Here is a 16,101-nt window from a genome sequence, read left to right as displayed (position 1 = left end):
AAATGCTAAGTGGATATAGTTATGAATATTTGTTACATACAAGCTGAGAGTCTTCATGTTCTATTTGCCCATGTTTAAACCCAGCTCAGTGCCTCTTAAGTCTAAGTAATGATCTGTGTCTGCTCTTTTTCTCTCATAGAGCCTTGAAATGTTCCTTGCCATCATTTGTAGATACAGCATATCTCAGACACCTTACTCTCTTGGATCTGGAAGTCTACTGACATGGTAATGGTTCCATGGGTAGAGAAAGGGCTAATTTACAAAGGTACATTTATAGGTGATGAAATTCATAGCATTGAACATGGGAAATTCTTCTTAAAATTCATCATTTGGGAGGAATTTGTCCTAGAACATTTTCCCAATGGTCCTTTGTCTTTTAGTTTTCAGTTATTGACTCAATTCAATGCTGTTCTGTGTTGGGCAGGCTGGACCATTATTGGGTATCAAGGGATATGGCAAACACAGTCTCCCTTTATTTAAGAAGAAAAATGCAAGATGCTGACTACCTAGCCTCCTTTACAAGCTTTGTCTACCTTGAGCATGGCCCCATGTGACTTCTACTTTAGGTAAATAGAATCATGGGGGAAAGGATGGGACCTGTGGTGGCAAGGATAGTGAGTGGTGACAGCCCAGTGGGGCCACTGGCTTGGAAGGCTAGTAGCCATGCTGTAGATGGTTCCCATTGCTTTATCTTCAAAGCCAACTATCACGCTGCTGAGCATGGTGCCAGCTGCATTTTGTGGAGTGCGAGGAAGCAGAAATGGACGGGTTGCAGAAGCTTTGCTTGTGCGGGCAATTCTTGTGTTCCTATCTAAAGAAAACTTTGAGTCAGATTTGAGTCATAATTTTTGAGACTTCCTCTTTCACATCCAAGCTCTTAAATAATAAACTACCAATGACACATCGTGGTGGAAGGGCTGCATGAAACACAGTAACTGAATTGAGAAGAATACAGGAGAGAAAAAGCCTGAGCTAAACCCAGCAGAATGTGTGCACTACAAAGGACCTGGAGGTGTGGGGTTTCAAAGCAAAATTCAGAGACCATGTTGAAGTCCAAAGAAGCAATTTGGAGAATCCGGGGGACCATTATGCATTTTAAGCTACAAGACAATGTGATTTTTATTTTAACTTCTTTTTAAAATAAAAATAAAGTGAAAGCAGCATAGGAAATGGCTTGAAATTGAAGGTTGAAATGGAGATACCAGTTCAGAGGTCAAGAAACTACATCCAGGTCAGGGCTACAGACCACCTGCTGTGTGTACAGGTACTAGGCACCCAGCACTGGAATGCATGCCAGGAATGAGTGACAAAAGGGCAAAGTGCTAGACTTGGAAGTGGGAATGGAGATGAATCTTAGGATAACACTAGAGATCTGGTTGTTGGACCGTTCTGCTTATATGGAATGCAGTCCTGGTGTGACATATAATTGCCCGCTTGGACTCTTACCTAGCTCTGTATATAGTTACTGGCAGGCAGATTGGGCTCGTTTACTTTCCCTCGTGGAGTACAGGCTGACTTGTGAGGCCTTATTTATAGGCAATTAATGGCTGCAGAGGGAAAGTGAGAGCCTTTTTCTTTAGTGGTGTAGCCACTCTGGAATGGTTTCATGCTCCTGTAAGTGACAGGGTCAGCAAGCTTGACTAGAACAGGTTTATTTGTTTGTTTGAGTGTTTTTAATGGTCTAGAGTTGATGTCCTGTCTGGGCATCTATCTCCCCAGGAAAAGTTTACACGAGACTCATCAAAACCAAAAGCGTGAGAAGGAAGATGTTGAGTTTTATATTCTGCACAATATATAATGAGTGCATGGGCCATCTAGGATGCCAGATCACCTCATTTGGAAGTAAAACATGTGCCCTAGAAGTAGGACTATGTCTGATCACAGGGACCGGGTGGGACATGGATGGATAACAAAAGAATGATAGGAGCATATATTTTCCAAGTTCATAATAAGGCTGCATATTCTTCCTAATTAATTAATCAGTAAATGTGTGACTGTTTAGTGCAAGCACACACTTGTGTGTGTATACATATGTAGCATGTGTCTTAGAGGTCAGAGATGGAAGTCCTCTAAGACTAAGATAGTAGCCTTCTCTACCATGTTTAACCTTCTTCTCTTGAAACAGTCTCTCTTTGAGCTGGTAGCTACTAAGGCCTCGTGATTTTCCTGTCTTTAACCAGCAGTCCTGGGGTTACAGCTGTTATTTGGGCATAGCATATTTTTACCCAAGTGCTCAGAATTTACCCAGGTACACAGCTGCCACACATATATGTCTCCCACGTAGAATGGAATAAACCAGGCGCTTATTGCTTATATTACTGCTAAATGAAAAAAATAAATGGTCAGAACAGCCAGAATATGTGTGTAATTGAGATTTCTCTCGGTTATGAAGAATTTAGAACCTTCTTCTTTCCCTATGAATACACAGATTTGTTTTCCTGATGCCTGAAGGGGGCAATTTTGCATAACTGTAGCTAATCTGACTTTATTTTAACTCTTGAGTTTTTTGATATTTGTATAGTTCAGTACAGGGAATACCTTGAACTGTGATAGGTATGTTCCCCTGATACACAACTTTTACATTTTAAAATCTTCATTTTGGGGGTTTCTCAGCTCTGTTTTGGAGGACAAAAATCTCTGCTTTCTTATTTTTTCCCTTTGGTTTGGTATTTTAATTTTTTTCAAAGCCTTGTATAGCTTTAGTTGAGAAAAAAAGCACATATTATCCCTCTTTGGGTAAAGAACAGGTTTTGGATACTGACGCTTCTGCAGAAGTATTTTTCAGAAGCTTATTATAGGGGTGCTTGGCTTTACTGTGCAATAGGTATCTTCAGCGCCGACTGCTGTGAACAATGAGCACAACCAGCTATAGCCTGATAAAGCAGAAAACACTGGCCCACTCATCAGGGCTTCCATAAGCCTTTTCTGGGGATGTCGTGTATGCTTTGTTAGATTCACAGCCAGAAACACACTAAGCTTGGGTTCTGTCTGTATGCAGAGGGGCTGTGTCCAGCAGGCTTCCTGAGAGAGGGTGTATCTTGCTTTTTGTTTTTACAAAATAAAAATGTCTGAAATGTTTCAGCCACATTCAGAGGTTGGAGAGAACCGTTCATGAATGCTAAGAGGAAATTAATATTCTACACACGGACTACAAGCAGTTTATTCTGGAGTTCATTCTGAGGAGGTAATGACTAGGAAAATGACAAAGAAAACTGTTACTGACCATTAGTGAGCAATCACCCTGTCATATTACGGAGATAATTTAGATAAATGTGGGGTTTCGCTGTCTCCCAGGGAGACAGGCTGCTGACGTCTTTGATAATGGCAACCTACTTAAAAGCTTCTTTTGACAAATGCAGCGCTTTATCATGCAGATGTGAAGCAGACATGCCCATGCCTGCTTGTTGGACATAGAAATAGCATCCACGATCTTTTCCACCCAAGGTTTTCAAGAAGACTGTCAATCCTTGCTCCCAAGAACACACGATGCAATGGCCCCATGAAGGCTTTGCATCCATTGTGAAAGTGTTTGGAAACATAAGGTAGTTAACAGATGACTGCCACACATACCATATTTTTGTCCAATTGACTTCTATTATTTTAGCAGCTGCTGATTATACACTGTGGAAATTTGGAGGCCGGTAACAGACTCTCTGTTCCATCTGGGCAACTCAGCTTTTCCAGAATGGACTTTTCTCCAGCCTAAGGTTGGTAGGACTTTGGCTACCACACGATAAGGACAACTGTCACATGAGAATATGCATGCTAGGTGTAAAGAGTTTCCAAGGAATAAGATGAAAGTTCCTTGAGGTGTTTACATTTTCTCTCTGTCTTTTATGTTTGTGGTTCTGGGAATCAAATCCAGGGTTTGCTACACAGTAGCAAGTACTCTACCATTGCTTTCAAACTTAGTTCCTATTTTATCTTGGATGTCTAGATATGCCATTTAATTTCAAGAGAAAAAATGTTCATTTGGATAATGGATAAAGTTCTGAGAATATTTTGTCTTGAAGAAACATGGGTCAAAGATGACTATGATCTATCTACCTAATATTTTTAAGCAATCTCAGGAAAAGACTTGGGTATAGTAGTCAAATGGAGTAAGGCTGGGGAGGAGAAAACAGAGCCTCTTTCTTCACACCAAATGGGAGGCTCAAAGCTGGAGACAGCAGTGCTTTATCTAGGCAAGTGGGCATGGAACTGAATTTCATTATAGGGAAAGGGGTATCAAATTCTAAGACCACTATGACAATGTCATAGATAATGAACATGAAATTCAAGTAGGATAATTATGATTACTACTAATGACAATTTTAAGGGTTACAGACTCATTGTGAAAATGACCAAACACTACATTACATTTGTTTGAGGGAAAGCAGACAGACTCTCTTTAACTCCTCATTTTAATGGGTAGGAAGGTAAAGAAGTGCATAGCCCTGACAGTCAGTCAGTGGAGAGAATTAAGTTCAAATGTTCTTCAGCAAAGTTTGGTGGCAACTGGAGATAAAGATAACATTGTGTATTTTTTTAATTAATTAATTCATTTTCTTTTACACTCCATATTTTATTCCCACCATCACTACTGTCCACCCTCCATCTGTTCCACATCCCATACCTTGGCCCCAATCCCTGTCTCCATGTGAATAACCCCACCCACTACCCCACCTGACCTCTAAACTCCCTGGGGCCTCCAGTCTCTTGAGGGTTAGGTGCATCATCTCTGAATGAACACACACGACAGTTCTCTACTGTGTGTGTCTTGGGAGGCTCATGTCACCTGGTCAATGCTGCCTGTTTGGTGGTCCAGTGTTTGAGAGATCTCGGGGGTCCAGATGAATTGAGACTGCTGGTCCTCCTTCAGGATTGCCCTTCTCCTCAGCTTCTTTCAGCCTTCCCTAGTTAAACAACAGGAATCAGCTGCTTCTGTCCATTGGTTGGGTGAAAATATCTGCATCTGACTCTTTCAGCTGCTTGATAAGATTTCCAGAAATAGCTAAAAGATTTTTCTTGTTCCTAGTGCAAAGAAAAGATTGGGGTTTCAGGTAATGAATATGCTAATTATCCTGATTTGATGGCTCTGTATCATTTCCATCTGTAGAAAAGACACTGTGTATATCATGAGCATGTATTAAGTACCAATTAATGAAGGAGCCTAATTGTCAACTATTATTTTGCACAATTTGTTCTTATAAGTTTGCTCTTACTTTAATGTGACTAATTAATTGGTGACTTCCCGGGGAGATGAGTGGCCTCTCACTGGTGGACTTGGAAAAAAGTAGAATTTGTTATGTTCATCCTATTGCAAGTGTAAGCTCTACAACCACAACAAAGAAATCACATCTCAGTGACAAGTCAACCTCTGCATAAAAGAAAAGGAAAAACTCCAAGTTAAACAAAATATGAGGAATTTCCATAATAAGGCATGTTTAGAGATCTCATTTCCACAGAAAATATGATGACGTCTTTTGAGGAGTTTATGAGGTTCTTGATATTTTGTGCTTTTTTAATTCTAAATAAATAAGTGTGTGGTATGGTTTTAGTACGGTGAATTTAATATTGAATGTACTTAGGTTGATCCCATACCCTAGCTATCTTGAACAGTGCTATAATAAGCATAGGGTGCAGATGGCTGTTCTACACAGTGATTTTCTTCTCTTTGGATCTATGTTCAGTAGCAGTATTGATAGATCAAGTGATATTTCTAGTTCTAGTTCTTTGAGTTAACTCCAGATGGTTTTCTATAATGGCTAGGCTATAATCATTTATATCCCACACTCAATACATAGATGGCCAAATGGATACACAAAAATATGGCAGATATAAAAAATAGAATGTTATTCAGCCTCAAAACAATGCCAACAGATGGGCCAGGAGATATGAGAGGTGTTATTCTATTGGCACAGAAACATAGTGCATAGTTACACTCACATGTGGAAGCCAAAAGGGTTACTTTCTCAGAAGCAAAGAGTAGAATAGTATTTATCAAAGGTAGGGGAATAGGAAAGGGGGAACAGAGAAAGGATGGTTACTTGGTATGGGGATGTTGCTAGTTGGGAGAAAGACTTCTACCGTATGTAGTGCAGTATACTTAGGTTTGAGTACAACCTTACAGCCTCATGTGTTGGAACACTTGTCCTCAACTGCTTGGAGAAGTTGGCCAATTTTCAGGGACTGGGGTCCAACTGCAGAAAGTGGGTTGTGTGGAGGACATGGTTTTGCTTAAGGGTCATAGCTTAATGTTACTGCTGGCATCGAATTCTCTCTGATTCCTTTCCTACCAAGATGTAAGGGAGGTAAAGAGCCTTGGCATCGTGCTTTGGCTGTCTTGGAGCCAGGCACAAGTATGTATTCTCTTTGTGGTGGTCTGTATCTCATGAAAACATATGCTGAACTAAACTACCACTCCTTTCTTCCAAGCACAGAGAAAATAGGTAATATAGAAAACTGGCCCTGGGAAGTGGGATCATTGTGAGTAACCAGACTGTGTGCTTCTTGGGCTTTTGGAATGAGTTTGTGAAGGGAATGTGGAAGAGTTTGGGACTGTGGACTACAGAAGACCAGAATGATTTAAGGACACACAACCCATCAGCCTATTCTGATGGAAGTTTGGAAGACCAGAATACCAGTAAGAGTGGAGAAAGAGGCTGTGTTAATGCAGTTTTAGAGAGGACCATGGTTTCAGGAGTTGGACTAGTGGTCATTTCTGGCAAAGAATAAGGCTTCATTTGTTATTGAACTCTGTCCTGAGAACTTGAGTGCAGTGGAAGTCAAAGGTCAAAGGGACAGACTTAGCTAATTAGTAGAGAATATTTGATTCAGGGCAGCAAAGTATCCAGGCTCTGATAGGTTAGTACTTATTTTTTAAAATGGGATTTACAAAGAGAGAGGGAAATGGGGAGGAAAGGGGGGGCAGAAAAGAGAGAGGGAGAGGCAAGATCATAACGAAGTGAAAGTTGTGCAAATTAGCAAAGAAGAGCATGAGCATAGTAAAGTTGCAGACAAGATAGGTGGAGGGGTCATCACTGTGAGAGATACTGGAAAAAGAGGGCTTTGCCATAGGACAATAGGAACGGAATGCTACCTCTAGAGTAAGAATATACCATGGGAATATAAGAGGAGTAACAACATTCAGCCATTTGCAAAACTTCCACTTGAAAATCTGAACAAAGAGAACCTCTAGAATACTGTATTTGAGCAGAGCTGTCTAGGGTGATATTTTCTCTGATTAAGCTAGGCAAATGCCCAGAGTCCACCACAGATGCCCTTCAAGAGGACCAGGTCCAACCTATATCTCATGCTGTCAGAAAAATGTGGAGACATCATCCACAAGGAGGTTGTTTTGAAGGCAAGTAGGACACAAAAATGAGAGAGTCACTGAGGTTTACATCAGGGTTCCAGAAAGCCCCACTGAGATCTGACAACGTGTGTCAGGCACTGGAATCCCTGAACCGAGATCCTGAGAGGATACTTTATGTGGCCATGAAGATGAAACCTAAATCACAGTAGAGACTGAGGCTATTTGATATGCTGTAAATGCAGGGTTTCCAATGATGTGAGCAACAGTTAATAACTAGAGATGGCCCAAGAGAAAGCTCGCCATTGCTACCTGTAACAGAACTGAAGGAGTAGAACTCCATGTCTCCTGGAGCCCAGATGCCATCATACATCTAAGATGTAACAGGGAACTTGATGATGTAGTGTTTGCTTTGCTGGGTTTTAATCTTGTTTTGGTTACATCTTTTCTAGATGTCTTCTTTTTCTCTCTCCATCTTGAAATGGGGACATTTATCCAGAGTCCCTGTATATTGCAAATACCTGACTTGTTTTAATTTGTTAGTTTCTTTCTTTGTTTTTAGTTAAGTAAGACTCACAGTTGAGAGGTTGGGTTGATACTTAAAAGAGACTCAGAACTTAAACAGAGTTAGGCCTATTAAGGCTCAGGAGAAACATAGAGGAACTGAATTCAATTTGCATTGATTGTTCAGGAGATGACCTCAAGAACATAGGAATCAGGGTGAAGTGTTAATAGCTTAAATGTGAAATTTCCTCTACAGACTCAGGTTTTCACATACTTGCTTCCCTTCAGGTAGCTCTATTTGGGATGGCTGTGCAGCCTTTAGTAGGTGGGGTCTAGCTGGAAGAAGTGCATTGCTAGGGTGGGAAGGGTTGGGGCTTATAGCTCAACTCCACTTTCACCTCCAATTTCCATGTCCACCTCACCAAACTGGGAAGAGATGTGAAATCCCAGTCACATGCTTCCACAGCTTCAGGGCTGTCTGCTGCTATGCCTGCTTAGACGTGATAGACTTCAAAGTCCTCATAATGAGAGCCAGAATAAAGTTGCTTCTCATCTGTTAGGATGGTCACAGTGAGAAGCAACTAATATCAGGCATTATGACAGATAGTTATTGTTTGTTTCAAAAATACCTAATGATATTTCAAATGCTCCCTTAAGAAATGGTAGAAGGTGGGTGTGATAGACATTCCAATTATGTGATGGAAAGTTATGTATGCATGTGTGCCATATTTGTGGGTGCCCCATAAATGTGAACAGTAAAATTCATCCAGTAAAATTTTAAAATCGAACTAAATTTAAAAGTATATAATGTAAATTTAGTCAATGCTGGTGGCACAGGTTTATTCCTTCTTCTGTTCGTTTTGTTTGTTTGCTTTCATTTCTAAAGTGCAGTCTTGATCTCTTTCCAAGGTCACTCAGATGACAACTTCCTGATACATTATTAGGCTGGAAAAGTACCCCAGGGATTCTAATTCATTATAAGGATTGATGGCTTATTCAGTGATTTCCAACTCCGTCCCAGATGCATTAAGATCAGCACTTAATTTTTATGAAAATAATGAAATCACAACACAATAAAACAAGAATTATATGACCGTTCTGTGAAGCTGGCGTCACTGTGGAAACCAAATGGTCGACCTGCAAAATTATCACCTAAAATGATCCTGTCACTGGGTGAATGAAAAATTAATTCATTTTATTGCAGACACAAAACCCCCAATGGTTCCCAACTGAGAATAAAAGACAAGATTCTGGCAATGGACAACGAGGTCTATGACCTTTCACCTTTCTTCTCTGTCACAATCAACTCTCCTCTGCCCTCTTCACCTCTACCACAGCTGACTGTTCTTTGGTTCTTCAAGATGAAAGGCAGGCGTGCTCCTACCTTTTAGCTTTATTTTAGCCATCCTGTTTCCTAGAGTGTTCTATATCAGATACTGAAGGTACCAAAGTCCCCATGTCCTTCCAGCCTTTTCTTTGTTTTTTAATCAAGAAGTAATTTATTTGTATTTTATAAAATAATGTCCCATAATTACAATAATCACAAAGAGAAAGTCAACTTTATATTTTTTGCATAGTTCACACTGATTTCAGCTCTGGTTGTACTAGGAAATTTGAAAAGCAGTTTACAAAATTTCCAAAACCTAGAAAATTATAAACTGTAGTTAGTATTATTTGTTTATTAAATTATGTAGTAAATTAATGCAAAACATTTTTTAAAAGTGGGCTTCATTCAAGGGATGCAGGGATGGTTCAATATTCAGAAATCCATCAACTCAATCCCCTACATAAATAAACTCAAAGAAAAAAAAAATCACATGATCATTTAATTAGATGCTGAAGAAGCATTTGACAGAATTCAGCATCTCTTCATGTTAAAAGTCTTGGAAAAATCAGGAAGGATTCAAGGCCCATTCCTAAACATGGTAAAAGCAATATACAGCAAATCAGTAGCCAACTTTAAACTAAATGGAGAGAAACTTGAAGCTATCCCACTAAAATCAGGGGCTAAAAAAGGCTGCCCAATCTCCCCCTATCTATTCAATATAGTACTTGAAGTTTTAGCTAGAGGAATTAGATAGCAAAAGAAGGTCAAAGGGATACAAACTGGAAAGGAAGAAGTCAAAATTTCACTATTTGCAGATGATATGATAGCATATTTAAGTGACCCCAAAATGCTGGCAGAGAACTCCTACAGCTGATAAACAACTTCAGCAAAGTGGCTGGATATAAAATTAATGCAAACAAATCAGTAGCCTTCCTATATTCAAAGAATAAATGGGTTGAGAAGGAAATTAGGGAAATAACACCCTTCACAATAGTCACAAACAATATAAAATATCTTGGTCTAACTCTAACCAAACAGGTGAAAGATCTGTACCACAAGAACTTCAAGTCTCTGAAGAAAAATTGAAGACCTCAGAAGATGGAAGTATCTCCCATGCTCATGGATTGGCATGATTAATATAGAAAAATGGCCATCTTGCTGAAAACAATCTACAGATTCAAGGCAATCCTCATCAAAATGCCAACTCAATTCTTCATATAGTTAGAAAGAGTAATTTCAAGTTCATTTGGAATAATAAAAAACCCAGGATCGGAAAAACTATTCTCAATAATAAAAGAACATCTGGGGGAATCACCAGTCCTGACCTCAGGCTGTACTACAGAGCAATAGTGATAAAATAACTTCATGGTATCAGTACAGTGACAGGCAAGTAGATCACTGGAATAGAACTGAAGAGCCAGAAATCAACCCACACACCTATGGTCATTTGATCTTTGACAAAGGAGCTAAAACCATCCAGTGGAGAAAAGGAGCATTTTCAGCATATAGTGCCACTTCAACTGGCAGTAGGCATGTAGAAGAATGCAAATTGATACATTCTTATTTCCCTGTACAAGGCTCAAGTCCAAGTGGATCAAGAACCTCTACATAAACCAGATACACTGAATCTAAGAGAAGAGAAAGTGGGGGAAAGCCTTGAACATGAGGGAACAGGAGATAATTTCCTGAACAGAACACCAATGGCTTATGCTCTAAGATCAAGAATCGACAAATTGGACCTCATAAAATTGCAAAGCTTCTGTAAAGCAAAGGACACTGTCAATAGGGCAAAACAGCAACCAGCAGATTGAGAAAAGTTCTTTACCAATCCTACATCTGATAGAGGGCTAATATCCAATATATACAAAGAACTCAAGATTAGACTCCAGAGAACCAAATAACCCTATTAAAAATGGAGAAGAGAGCTAAACAGAATTCTCAACTGAGGAATATTGAATGGCCAAGAAGCACCTAAAAATGTTCAACATCCTTAGCTATTAGGGAAATGCAAATCAAAACAACCCTGAGATTCTACCTCACACCAATCAAAATGGCTAAGATCAAAAATTCAGGTGTCAGTAGATGCTGGGGAAGATGTGGAAAAAAAGGAACATTCCTCCATTAATGATGGGATTGCAAACAGGTACAACCACTCTGGAAATCAGTCTGGTGGTTCCTTGGAAAAACTGGACAAAGTACTTCCTGAGGACCCAGCTATCCCACTCCTAGGCATATATACCCAGAAGATGTTCCAACAAGTAATAAGAACACATGCTCTACTGTATTCATAGCAGCCACATTTATAATAGCCAGAAGCTGGAAACAACTCAGATGTCCTTCAACAGAGGAATGGATACAGAAAGTGTGGTACCTTCCAGCTTTTTCTTCTTCAAATAACAGGTTTGTAATCAAAATGTTAATTTACTAGTCTACTTCTTCTGTATTGTATGTTTCAAAATATAAGGTTCTTTGTTGTGTTTTCTAGCAATACACCCCCTACCTTTAGGATAGGAGATGAGTCTTGTATACCTTCCTCTGTGTAATTTCAGATGACCTTGAACTTCTGATAATTCTGACTCTCCCATTCTTAGTGCTGGGATTCCAGATGTGGACAATATATTCCGTTCATGTGATACTGGGGATTGAGCCCAAGGTTTCATGTATATTCTGCAAGTACTCCAGTAGCTGAGGTGTGTGTGTGCATGTGTGTATGCTTATACCCCAATCCTCAATTATCTTTTAAGCCCTTGGCAAACAATAGCCATTCAATGCACTGTTGTTGGATGAATAGATGAAATATCTTTGTGTGCTTCTGTTATCTCCATCCTATGATTTTTAGTTTTCTGGAATCCTACCCTCCAGTGTTCTCTAAGCCTGTTGTCTAAGGTTCTTAGGCAGGCATTGAGGGCAGAAAACATTGCATGGCCAGTATTACTTCCTGCTTTCATTGCTAATGCGGAAATTAAGAAAATTCAAACTAAGTTACCTTTTACAGATGGAAATCATTAGACTCACAATTTCTTTTTTTTTTTTTATTTGATATAATTTATTTACATTTCAAATGATTTCCCCTTTTCTAGCCCCCCCCCACTCCCCGAAAGTCCCGTAAGCCCCCTTCTCTTCCCCTGTCCTCCCTCCCACCCCTTCCCAGTTCCCCGTTCTGGTTTTGCCAAATACTGTTTCACTGAGTCTTTCCAGAACCAGGGACCACTCCTGCTTTCTTCTTGTATCTCATTTGATGTGTGGATTATGTTTTGGGTATTCCAGTTTTCTAGGTTAATAACCACTTATTAGTGAGTGCATACCATGATTCACCTTTTGAGTCTGGGTTACCTCACTTAGTATGATGTTCTCTAGCTCCATCCATTTGCCTAAGAATTTCATGAATTCATTGTTTCTAATGGCTGAATAGTACTCCATTGTGTAGATATACCACATTTTTTGTATCCACTCTTCTGTTGAGGGATACCTGGGTTCTTTCCAGCATCTGGCAATTATAAATAGGGCTGCTATGAACATAGTAGAGCATGTATCCTTATTACATGGTGGGGAATCCTCTGGGTATATGCCCAGGAGTGGTATAGCAGGATCTTCTGGAAGTGAGGTGCCCAGTTTTCGGAGGAACCGCCAGACTGCTTTCCAGAGTGGTTGTACCAATTTGCAACCCCACCAGCAGTGGAGGAGTGTTCCTCTTTCTCCGCACCCTCTCCAACACCTGCTGTCTCCTGAATTTTTAATCTTAGCCATTCTGACTGGTGTAAGATGAAATCTTAGGGTTGTTTTGATTTGCATTTCCCTAATGACTAATGAAGTGGAGCATTTTTTAAGATGCTTCTCCGCCATCCGAAGTTCTTCAGGTGAGAATTCTTTGTTTAACTCTGTACCCCATTTTTTAATAGGGTTGTTCGGTTTTCTGGAGTCTAACTTCTTGAGTTCTTTATATATATTGGATATTAGCCCTCTATCTGATGTAGGATTGGTGAAGATCTTTTCCCAATTTGTTGGTTGCCGATCTGTCCTCTTGATGGTGTCCTTTGCCTTACAGAAACTCTGTAACCTTATGAGGTCCCATTTGTCAATTCTTGCTCTTAGAGCATACGCTATTGGTGTTCTGTTCAGAAACTTTCTCCCTGTACCGATGTCCTCAAGGGTCTTCCCCAGTTTCTTTTCTATTAGCTTCAGAGTGTCTGGCTTTATGTGGAGGTCCTTGATCCATTTGGATTTGAGCTTAGTACAAGGAGACAAGGATGGATCAATTCGCATTCTTCTGCATGCTGACCTCCAGTTGAACCAGCACCATTTGTTGAAAAGGCTATCTTTTTTCCATTGGATGTTTGCAGCCTCTTTGTCGAGGATCAAGTGGCCATAGGTGTGTGGGTTCATTTCTGGATCTTCAATCCTGTTCCATTGATCCTCCTGCCTGTCACTGTACCAATACCATGCAGTTTTTAACACTATTGCTCTGTAGTATTGCTTGAGGTCAGGGATACTGATTCCCCCAGATTTTCTTTTGTTGCTGAGACTCACAATTTCTTCAAACATCCCATAATACCTCAGTTGCTCATTTGTCACCTGTCCTATGCCTCAGATCTTAGTTTGTCAGGAAGAGAACCCTTTCTTTATGGAAAACCCTGTTATCTCTTATGAGGCGGAATGCAGTGATAAGTGGATAATGTTCTGCATTTCATTTGTAGTTCTCAGTTCAACATTATTCTGGGCAACATCCCCAGCAAAAGATTCATTTCTGTTGCTTTCAATGGAATCTATTGTGACTTCAGCTTCCAGAGGCAGAGGCATGAGGATTGTGAATCCATGACAGTGGAGAGACAAGGAAGGAGGATTTCTCATCTTCATTTCAACCCAGATGCATCAGAGACAGAGCTCACAGCATCAGCATCAGCATCAGCCTTCAACTCCATCGCTTTGAATTAATAGCTCTTGTATCACATTCAGCTCCTAACCCACATTGCCAATAGGAAATAGTTCTACGAAAAGAAGCTCCTAGTTCAGAGCAGTGAAATCTGTCTTCTCTAGAGAACAAAGCTGATCTTGAGGCTGATCAACTGGGAGGGAATCATGATAGTATCAGAAATGCAGTTGGCTTTTCCTGGAGCCTTCCAGTTTCAATATGTGGTTTTAGGAGGAAAAGGCTCTCATTCAAACACATCATCAGCTCCAAGAGTAATAGAGGGGAAATTGTTGCCAAAGGTAAATGGCTTTGAGTACATATATTCTTTGCTTCCCAGGATTTGACACTTTATAGAAACCTTTTAGTGAAATTACAAAGCTTTCATGTTGCTCTCTTATTTGGCTGTACGTGGATGGAGAGAGAAGAAAAATACGAACAGCTATGAGATATTGATGTCTCAGTCTCCAGCTTTCTGAGGACCCCCCCCCCACTTTGCTAATTTTGTTTGGAAGTATTCATCTTTCGCTTCATTGCTGGAAGTGGCTACTCAGAGCACGACGAGAAGAATAGGAAGGAAGAAAGCACTCTTCTCATCAATGTAATGGAAACAAAGATGAGCCGCATTGTCTGTGCAATAGCCCCTGGGAGGTTCTGGCTCCTAACTGAGTGGGAACAGCTGGGTGGGCAGCACCGTGAGAGAAGCAGAGGTTATGCCACATGTGGCTCTCCAAGGCTAGCACACAAATGGGCAACGAGTGCCTTCAGCTGTTGCCTTGTCATGTGGTAGGGAAGAGACCCAGCTGCTCAAATTGCAAAGTGAACTTGAAATCTATCAACAAATATCTACTAATAATATGAACAGCTGGGCGGGGGGGGGGGCTTGTCTTCAGGAGGAATGATCATAACTCGCTCTTACCATTCATCTGTGGCATCTGAAACCCCTTGTGCTCAGTAAGAACCATGTCAGTGAGACTAGGATACATTGCTTTCTCATGATGAGGCCCTATTCATCAGTGTAACTTTCTGTTTTTGCCAGAGTAGGATGCTTGTTGTCCTACAGTTAGACCTAACCATTTTGACATCTGTCATTTTCCTTCTAGGGGAGTTCTTAATGTCCCCACTCTCCTGCCATGTCATTACACAGCCAGTAAAGGATATAGTATATCAGGAAGACTCTAATTATGTTTCCTGAGTCCTTAATCTATAGCATCTGACCTGCTTGTCCTGTAACTGAAGCCACAAAGCTTCTATTGGATCTATTACCGGTCTTCTGTCAAGCTCCAAAGTCCTGCATGTGTTTTCTTTGCTATACCAGGGTCCAATCAGGTCACATGGGCCCTGGGCACAAACATCTCACCAGATGGCTTCAGAGAACAAGAATAATTACCAAAAACTCCTTCATTCAGGGTGGTAGGAAAGTTCAGTGCCTGGTGCTCATACTTTGGCTGGCCATAACCTCTGAGGAAAGAGCTTTTGGAAGCTTCCTTGAAGAATAAGATAACTGATGTCATACAATATGCACTGTAGGAGGGAAACTATGGGAAGGGAATTCAATCTTATGAATTCACTGTTGAGAAAATGAAGCTTGGCAGATGTTTTGAAACCAGGTGAAATTTTGAACCCCAAAGTCTTTGGTTCTGTTTCTTCATCAGAATGGTGGTAGCCTTTGGTGTGCAGTATCTTTATAGAGAAATTGGCTTCATTATCATGCATTGGAGGAGAGTTCTCCGCTGAAGCCTGAGCTACATTATCCACCAGGAGACTGATATACCAACACTGATACCACACCAAGACCTAATGGCATGTGTCTGCAAGAAAGTTCTTTGTGCAAACAACTACCAACTTGTAAAATAAGACATCCTAGGGAGGAGTGAATTAGGTCCTATAACAGACAGCTAAGAAAATAAGAGCTCAAATAAGAAAGTGACCTTCCTGCTCATTAATGACCATTCATTAACTGGATTTCTAGTTTCAAGAAGTCAATTACATTTCCATAAGAATTTACTGACCCACAAAACTTAGGGTAGGCATATCTCTCCACCTTAACCCACAGTGTCATAAGCCTAG

The sequence above is a fragment of the Apodemus sylvaticus genome, chromosome 14 (genome assembly GCF_947179515.1).
Source record: "Apodemus sylvaticus chromosome 14, mApoSyl1.1, whole genome shotgun sequence".
Classification (NCBI taxonomy): domain Eukaryota; kingdom Metazoa; phylum Chordata; class Mammalia; order Rodentia; family Muridae; genus Apodemus; species Apodemus sylvaticus.
This window is presented reverse-complemented; position numbering follows the sequence as displayed.